Source organism: Passer montanus, unplaced genomic scaffold (assembly GCF_014805655.1).
Source record: "Passer montanus isolate IOZ18808 unplaced genomic scaffold, ASM1480565v1 scaffold45, whole genome shotgun sequence".
Taxonomy (NCBI): Eukaryota; Metazoa; Chordata; class Aves; order Passeriformes; family Passeridae; genus Passer; species Passer montanus.
Genome location: NW_024369373.1, coordinates 1,271,466 through 1,281,519, shown reverse-complemented (window position 1 = coordinate 1,281,519; position 10,054 = coordinate 1,271,466).

The window sequence follows — 10,054 nt, the reverse complement described above, 5'->3', positions numbered from 1 at the left end:
GCATTTCTCAGGATCAATTCCTTTTAAAACTCCTGTATAGAAATGCTTCTGTTCTTTCCATTTTGACAGCACTCTGAGATTGGCCTTGGGTAGGATTCCTGCAAGAACAGAGCTCTCTTGCATGACCCAGGGCCATGAAAACCAGCTGCCAGCACTGTTCATCCCCAGAACCCTCTGTGGTGCAGCTTGTAAGGCTTTGTCAAGCAAGACATTTCTTTTGAAACCTTCTGCTATTTCTTTTTTACTTTTTTTTTCTTTTTTTCCCCAGGGAAAACTTACTATCTGCTTCAGCTGCTGCTTGGAAAATGAAAACACATCTCTGGCTGTCGGGACCTGAGGGCACCACGAGACATCAGTGGCTCTGCCCAGCCTCACCTGGGACCTTCTCCATGGTTCAGGAGCCCCATTCCACCTCAGCCTGGGGCTCTGAGACCCCTGCCCAGGCTGCAGGGACCCCTCATCCCAAATTCCTGCCCTTCTCCCCCGGATCTGCCTTGCCACCATGGACCTTTATCCTTGAAAACGTTTATTTCTGAAAACTGGATGTTATTATTAGAAAAGTGGAGATTGAAAGAGCCTAATTGCACTTCAGTAATTGTAAATTCTGTCTCTGAGCAAAAAGACAAGCTAATAAAAGATGGAAAGTCAATTTGAGCCTACTCAATCTAATCCTTTTTTTCTTTTTTTTTGTCTTTAATCTGTTCAAATGTTAGGTAAAAAATAAAATACATGCCATGAATTCTGTGCTCAATAATGCCACCATAGCAAAGACAAACTGATTCATGATGGAAATGAAGCAGTCCCGTGGCTTGGGGTTTGTTTTGTTTCTTTTCTGCATTTGCTCTTACATGCAGAGTGCCACAAAAATGTATTTAGGACAAGACTCTGAGCAGAGAAACTGACTGTGCTATTATTCAACAGAATAGGAGAGCCTCAGTTCACTTCAAAAGGAACAAGATGGAGCCAATGATTTCCAATAAATCTGTGTTTTGTTTGTGTTTGTGCCTGCAAAGTGTTCATGCAAGGGAGATTTGTCAGGAAACAAAATCTGACAAAACCCTACCTATGCTAAAGGTGGCTTGTTCTTGTAATAACAGAGTTTATACAAAATTTTCTCTTTTTGAGTTCTCGAACTAAAGTTTTTTTTAAATATCTACTAGAAAATATTAAAATTATCTATGTGATCATCTGAAAACCAGCCCTTTTCAGGCTGATAAGAGGAAATAAAAGGTTTCTTGTTCTGTTTTCTCTTCACCACAGTGCTTGCAGAGTGGGAAGCTGAGCTGCAAGCTCTGAACACATTTTGTAATAGCTCGGAACAGAGTTTGTAAAATTACTTTAAATGAGCGAGTATCCCATTTTGAAGAGTTCATAAAACTCATAAGATACTGGAAAAAGCAAACTTGCTGTAGTTACTGGGTAAAAAGCAGGATCTTTTCAGCTTTTTGCTCTGCTCCTCAATTATTCAGCCCCTCCAAACAGGCAGTTCTGAGGGTGCTTTTGTTCCAGCTCCCCAAGCTGGGTGTTTAAAATGAGACAGAAATGTTCCACTGTCAGAGCTGTAGGCAGCGTTTAGCTTTAATCTTAATTTTAGATAAATACAGCATTGTTTTATAGAATTACCTGGCTGTAGGCACAGGAGGCTTGAAATGAGAGCAGGATCAGCTCTGTGCTCACAACTGCAGTTTTCTTTAGTTCTGTCTGGGTTCAGGATTTCATTCCTGAGTTTTTCTTGTTTAATTTGCCTGCACTGAGCTGTTCTCCAGGTAATGGCACCAAGTGCTGAACAGCAGAGGTGTCTGCCCCTGAAATCAGATCATGGCAATATTTGTTTCAAGTGATTAACCTCTTTCTATCCAGCAGTTCTCTGAAATAATTATGAACCTGTGCATTTTTATTTAGGGTGCTGTAGAATCAGAACTTTTTCCATAAAACTCTGGTTTCTATGTGTTTTTGTCTACCAAATTTAGGAATATTTATAACTGACAGTGGACCATTTCTAACATTTTATCAAATTTTTTTATTTTTTAAGGAAAACCAAAGGTCTTGGAGATTTTAAGAAATGTCCCTAATATCTCAAGGCATAGTTAAACTCTTTGTAAGACTTTTTTATTTTCAGCCATGGGTCCTAAATACAATGTTGAAAGATGCCAATATTCATATGAACATTGAATTTATTTGCTTTATTGTCTGATACTCAATTTTGCCATTAGAGGGTTGATAGTAAATAAAAGTGAAATGTGGTACATGAATTTACAAGTCAGAGCACATCCCCCTTGGTACCACAGAATCCTTGTAATTATCACAGAGATTGCTCCCACAGAGGCTTCCAGCCACTCTTCCTCCCCTCTTTATGTTGGTATCATGAAAAAGAGCAAAAACCCCCTAATTTCTCTTTTAGTATGAAAAATAAAAGGTAAATGTTAGCCAGAGCTGTTTCCCCACCACCTCTTTACAAATATCCCTTTCCTTTTTTCCTTATGTTGTACTTTCCTCACTGGAGAAGTCTTCATTAGTGATTCAATTCCTAGATAAATCTTCTATTAGCATTTACCAGCTCATTCAGCTCCTTGATATTAATTCTTGTTCAGGCTTAGATGGCACATTAGAGGAAAATGAGGCTAAAGATTTAAGCAGATACTTTTAATTATGTCTGGCTCTAATAGAAGATGGACAAAATCTTACAGGGCAGAACATTAAGCTACTTTCTCCTGAAACTTTTATGCTTATAGCACAACCCATTCGGTATAGTAGCAAATTCTTCCTTATAACAGTTTTTTCAAACTGATGTTTGTAGTTTTTCTCCTTCATTGCTGAGACAGATTTATTTTGTGTGTGTGTGTGAATTTGGACATCTAAGTATTAAATGAAATTCCCTTCCAGCCTGCAGAAAAAAGAAGAGAAAGGCTGGGTGTAAGAGTGAAAAGCTGTCTCCCTGTACTCCACCTTGCAGTAAAAATTAGATTTTTAAACACCCTGGAACAGAGAGCAAGGAGGAAGAGGAAGCTGCAAGACTCAAATACCGAGGGAATCTCACTGAAACTGATGAGAAATTCAACCAAACATTTGTGATTCTTTAGGAAAGGACATAACTGTTCATCTGCTGTGGGGCTGAACTCCCTGGGGCTGTGCCTCAGGCTGTGAACAGAACAGAGCTCCAGGGAACTTTCATTTTTCACTGCTCTCTCTTCTTTACCTTCTCCATCACAAAGGAGTGGATGAATAGCTCGTTACAGAGCTGGGCTGTGCACAGGGAAATGAGTGACCTGCAGCACTGACAATCCAGGTGTTTTATTGGAGTCAGTGCCTGGTTTTCGTAGGAAAATGTTGTTCTGTGGAGCACCTGGGCAGTGTTGGATTGTCCCTGTGTGACCTTGGCACTGCGCTGGCTAACCAACCTCTCTGTGCTTTTTGCTAAAATCTCTATCTCTAGATGTAGAGCTAGAGATGTCTGCTGTACTGTTTGATATTTCTGTCTCTAAGCTTCTAGAAGTTTCTAAACCAGAAACTAAGCTGGCCCATAAGGCTTCCACTGAATGTAAACACTTCCTAGACTAATTTTAGCACAATTTTAGGGCTTATGTCAAACAAATCTGCATCAGATTGTGAAGTTTATTACAGAGTTTTTGCAGCCCACTCCAATTCAACTCCAGGCATGGATTGAGTTAAAGGAGGAGGAGTTCAGCTTTCAGTTTGCTTATTTACTGGGTAAATGTTTCCTTTACAGTCCGTGTTTAAGCCTACAGGGATGAGTATATGTTGCCTGTTATAATCCTATGCAAATTTATTTAGTCTCCTGTATGCTAAAAGCGTTCATTAGTTTTAATAAACACAAAGATTGGGAAATCGAGAGCTGTAATAATTGCTTTACACAGCATGCAACTTAATAATCAGGAAACAAACTCTGTAAAACCTCTTGTGTTTATACTGCTGGCAGTGAAAGTACTGTTTTTACACTGTTGTCTTCAACAGACCTGATTTTTAGTGTTGCTGGAGTTTCCTTGAGGCAATTAGTTTGGAAAATTATCTCTTGGAATCGTTGCGGTGCCTGGACTCAGTTTAATTGCAGAATGCTGACTTGCTTTGTGACATGGTGTTATTTCATAAAGTTACCAGCAGCCTTAACAGATGTGTAATGCTGCAGCTGAGGCACTGAAGTGTTTACAGTGTTCAGTTTGTGTGTAAATCCAGGAATGCAGAAATTGCAAGGATGTCAGAATTTATGATAGCAACCTATTAATCTGTCAGCAGCTCTAAAGGCCTCTAAAAGCTCAATTACCACTAAGGTGTCTCCACGTTATCGCCACAGTTCTGCAGGAGTGAATCATGGTGAGAAAAAGGTGATGTTTATTTTGGTCATTTCGATTGTTTCTGTGCATTTCCTCCACCTTGTTTTGTTTCTTAACATTTCTACAAGTGTGGAATTTAAAAAAAAACCCCACCAAACATTAAATCAATGCTCTGTCAGCCAGTTCATCTAACCTTTAAAAATGATGTTTGCAGAGGAGCTGTTCCTGGTGAATGGGAAATACATTCAGCTGATCTCCCTGGGTTTGTTTTCAGTCAGTGGTAGGAAGGAGGTTCTTCCAGAAGGTCTCTAAACGAGTTCCTTCTTCCAGGTCACAAAACGTGTTCCGCTCTCCCCACCAAGTGTAGGAAGGTGCTGCTGTCTCAGTCAGTGTTCTCCAAGCAAACCAGCCAGCCTTAATTCCCTTACACCTTCAGGCAGGACAGGAAATTCTTCTAAAATCCACAATTACATGGACAGGACACAGCCCATGGACAGCGGGCAGAGCTTCCCCTTAGCTCTGGGACAGCTCCTGAGCCTGAGCAGCACTGGAGGTGTGGAGCCATCAGCCAGGGCCCTGCTGAGCTAATTATTACCAAACCTCTCCATCTTTCTTAATTAGTAGCTTTGTTCTCCCTGCCAGCAACAGATCTCACCCTAGTTTATGTCCTAATAAGATGCATTGCAGAGAAGTGCTGCAGTGTGCCAGCCCCCAAGAGTTGGGAAGAAGTTGCTGTGAAGAATTTGCTGTGAGCTTGTCCCCATCCCAGGAGCTCCTGCAGCAGCTCAGAGCTGCACATGCCTGGGGCTTCTCCCCACTTTCCACAAAGTTTTTCCTCTTGAGTCCTGTGCTCTGTGCTCCACAGGGAGCAGAGTTTAGGAGCAGCCTGGCATCCAGCAGCACTGGGATGTGAGGAAAGAAGGAGTATTTTTTGGATTTTTAATTAATATTTTCTGAATTTTAAATTAAGGATGAATAGCATCTGAATTTTAAATTAACGTCTATGTTAATTTAAATATTTTTTTCTGAATTTTAAATTTTCTGAATTTTAAATTAACATCTATGAAAGTGCTGCTCTGCTACTGCTTAGAGATCTAAATACTGCTGGACTAGAGTTCATTGTTTTCATTTAAGCTTTTATTGATTATTGACCCCAAAGAAATTGCCCACAGCCTGGAACACAACAATCTCTACTGTGGAGATTTGTATTTCATTTAATGTGACAGCAAATACAGTTGTATCAGAGGGGAGAAGCATCTTCAGGAGACTTTTCTGATGCTGCAGATGGCTTTTTGCAAATACTGTACTGGTGGCTGGTGAAATCTCTGAAGGATGGAATAAAATAAGTGAGGGCCACAACCTCAATTTACAGCACACAAAATCAGAAATGGAAGGGGTTTTTGGGAAGACACTGATTTTGTGAGTCTTGCTGTGTGTGTGTCTCTGCCCTTGTAAATGAGTGTGTAAATCCCTGAGGATGTGCAGTGGTGTTTCCCTGTTGCAGCAAGGTAGAAAAATCATAAAGAAAAGCTTCATAAAATCAGGCCTGCTCTCCTGGAATCAGTGGCTGGCCTTGTCGAGCTGGCACTTTGCAGGTTGCCATGTGAAAGAATCCTGGTGTGTAACATAACAATCTATTCCTGGATAAAAAAAAAACCTTACACCTGTATAAACTGGTTTTACACCTTAGAAAAATGAAAACTATCTCTCACAAACAACTTTTCCTGCATGTACACACTGAGAGTTTGAGTGACCACAGAATAACAATTTTTTGCTGACCAATAAAGTAATTGTCAAGAAAGCTCCTGACTGATTGGAGTCCCACACCAGGTCTGTAACACTGCATAAAAAGGAGTTTTGTGAATAAAGAAGGGGCTTTTTCCACCTTGAAGAAAATGGAATCTGTGTGATTTATTCCCATACTGCCCTTCCCTTTCCCAGGGGTCAGAGGGTGGGGCTGATGGATTCTCTTTTGGGTTTTCTCTGCAGTCACAGTGCAGGATTTTCACTTTCCAGGGACAGTGCTGCACATGTCCCTGATGAGGCCACGGTGACAGGGTGTGTCCACAGGGCTCAGGTGCTTCCATGGGCAACCCAGTGATCCCTTTCCTGGAATATTTACATCACCTTTGATGTGTGTGGATCAGTGTGCCCATATGCTCTGGTTAGGAGTGATTTATGGGATAGGAACTGGAGGCTGATCCAGTGAAATAATCTTGTTTTACATAGTAATTGCTGTACTATTTGATGTTTCCTTCAAAGCAGAAGCCTTTATCAGCAGTTTAAGTTGAGTTTGGATGGATTAACAAAGATTAGAATGGAAGTTGGAAGCAAATATGAAGTGTAATACATTGTATAATGCTCATTCAGGACGAGAAAACACTCAAAAGATTAAGTAGCCGAATAACAATGAATTATATGATCTTTTTAAAATTAATAGTACTGTACTTTTTATCTTCAAAATACTCAATAAGCCAATGCCTACACTATAGATGGTTGTAGGAAGAGCTGCTGGAGTTTGAAGTTTCAACAGGAATTGCTGAATTTCTCTGGAAGTGGCGTTCAGAGCGTGCCATTGTTTGTGTGCCCCAGAGGAGGGAAGGAGGCTCAGTGCTCTGATTCTCTGGTGGATGTTTTGTTACTGCTTAGTGGAAGTGGTTGTTGTATTCTGCTCCGCTTCCCTCTCTTTGCCTGTGAATTCATCACCTGCAATTGAAGTGTAATTCATTCCATGGTGGCTGTGTCTTCGTGGATGCTGAGGAGATGTGTGGGAGCAGGAAAATCCACCTGATGTCACCTGGCTGGGTCAGCTGTGCCACTGAACAGGGACAATGTGGGCAGTAACTTCCTTTTTTCTAAATGCAGGACTTGCTCTGTGTACAGACTTCCTCCCTTGACTACTGCTGTGCTCTCCTTAATGAAATATTTATTTGAAACCCCTTTCCCATTTGATTTTTTTGCTTGCATCCTAATGAGACGTGACAGGGGGATAGCAGACTGCTAAAGCATGGAGACCTGTAAATAAAGGAACTGTTCCATCTTATTGAATTTGTGAGGGGAAAAAAAAACCAGAGAGACCTGTTTCATATGCTATTAGATTATTTCCTCACAGTCACAGGTATTTTGGTGACACTGGTTCAGATTTAGTGGCTTCTTAATGTATCAAACTTAATTTTCTCGCTGCAGCTCTGTCAGTCATGAACTAAAGTTTTCTCCTTTGCTTTTTAATTATTCCACGGATTAATATCTTGAAAATGGGCTCATTTCTATGCCTCAAATTAAGCTAGCTCTGTTTCAGCTTTTTTCTCAATTACTCCTGTAATTAAGACCCATTAACCCATGGCAGAGAATAAAATAAGAAAGTAGAAACAAAAATTAAAAAGCAGGGGAGAGAAACCCCTATTTGACTTCCTTAATCATAAATTGCTTAACATTCTTTCTGGAACAGCCACTAGAAGGGAATTTATTAAGGAACTTGACAGCCTCTATGTAGTTTTGAGAAGAACATAAAGTTTTCAGACAATAGTCCCATCAGGGATCCCAGTTGTAAACAGCCTGGATGTACCCACTTAATTACATGAAAACCTGGCATGGTGCTCTGGGGAAGAATTAAAAACTGCTAAACCTGCATCGCACACTGGAAGTGGGATATTCCATCAAGTCAAAAGCTTCATTGCACCCTCCAGCCAGGCAAGTGAAATCCAGGCTGGTAAATATTTTATTAGGGCTGGTGTTCGCTCCAGCCACGTGTCAGGGCATGGTAACAGCAGCAGGAGGGTTCCTTTCACCCAGGGAGGGTGAAACTCTGCTGGAGCCTGATTTTCCTGGGTGCTTTGGGTGCTTTCCATGGGAAGTGGCCTGTGCTGGAGCTCTGAAGTGGCCCTGGCTGAAATGTGTGAAGATGGTCTGGGTGCTGCACAGGAAAGAACAATTGGTAAATGTGCATCATTTTTTATTCTTTTTACGCTGCCAGGCACCATTAACGGCACTAATCTAAAAAAATGAGGGCATTGTAGTAACTCACTGACACACAGACTGGTTTTGCTCAAGCCCAAGGACACAACTTAAAAAAAACTAGAGGAAAAACATGGGTTTTGCTTCAAAGCAAACTCATATAACTGAAAAATATAGGGTTCCTCATATAATGCTTGTGAAACCAGCTGTATTATTTATTTTTTTTAATTGTTTTGACCACTTTTAGCACTCTTTCAGCGCTTTGGCAAGCAAGCTTGGACACCACGTAAGTTTGTGCTGCATTTCAGATCAACACAGCTCTTTATTGGCTATAAATAATTTGTGAGGTATTCAGTGGTTTATGGTGCCTGCACTCAAGGGCCACCATAAAAGCTGTTATGCACACAGGATGTCAAAAATACATTTTTCATTCTTTTGGGATCTCCTAGGCCATTGCTCTTGCTTGAGATTTTAAAACACTTTCAAGTAGAATCTGAAGCTTCACGAGATTTCAGTGCTGTTATTCCCAAGAAAAATATCAGGTTAAAGGACTTTTAAATAAAAGCTGTATTAATTTGGGGACTGATCTTTCTCAGTCACTGTGGTAGTTTTAAGACCTTTAGATGCAGCTGTTTGAAGACTGATGATTGATGATCTTCACCTTACAGATGTTTCCATGCTGTCCCTCAGCAAACTCTCCCAGCTGTACCCTGAGTGTGTTCAGAGTGCCCTGCCATGGATAAACCATCCCTGAGGTTTGGGAACAGACACCAAAACAGAGCCAAACAGTGGGAATGAAGCGTGGCTATGAGAGGATTCTTTAGTGAAAGGACAATTCCTTGGTTTCCAGAACGGGAATCTCTGGCAGTCCTGTGTGCTGAGATGTTGTTGGAATTTGAAATTCATTCCCTCAAAATACATTGAATACCAACTGAATTCCTTCAAAATACAATTCCATTTGAAATACATTTCTTCAAAAATCCCCAGAAGATGTGCTCAAACTCTTTGGTTCACAATCCATGCCCCACGTGTGCAGGGAATTTGGGGCTGGTTTTCAGGTATTTATTGCAGCTTTCTTTGTTAGAAACAAACAATATCTGAGCAGAAGGTGATCACCCTGAATTCATGAAAATTCCTGCAGAAACCTGTGTGGGAATGGGCATTATTCAGAACCTTGGATAGGTTCTACAATCCTTTGGAACAGTTTTCCTCTGCCCGTGCAAATGACTGATATTTAATGATTTCACTGCTGTGGGTCACTGTGATTGTCCCATGTTCATTTATGCAGAGGAAATCAGCTCCTGATAAGCAGATTTGTATCTTTTGTAAGCAACCATGGCCTTGGCTGAATTGGGGGTTTCCTGCAAAAAGTGTCATTTTGATCTATGAATCTTCTCTGTAATGAGAGCAGAGAATAAAGGCACCACAAGAAAGAAACTAATGAAAACAAAATCCAGCTGTAATGAGAGCAGTAGGAAGAACAGGCTTTAGATAATTCTGCCTTCAAAAAGCTGACAGTTTAATTAAAATTCTTATTGGGAGCGCTAGGTAATATAGCTTTGCGTTTAATAGGAATATTTTGCAAAACAAGTGTGTGACTGTGTTTCAAAACATAAATTAATTGATTGCTGGCTAGAAAAATGAGATGAGTGGGTGTTTGAGCCATCCTCCTGCACCACTTGGTGTTCTGCCATGCTACAGGTGTTCCCTTTGCACGGCCAGTTTTACAAAATTGAGCAATTTCAAGGTTTTCTTACTTCTAATGATGTCTAGAGCCTTATGTCATGAAAGGAAGGAAATAAAATATGAAA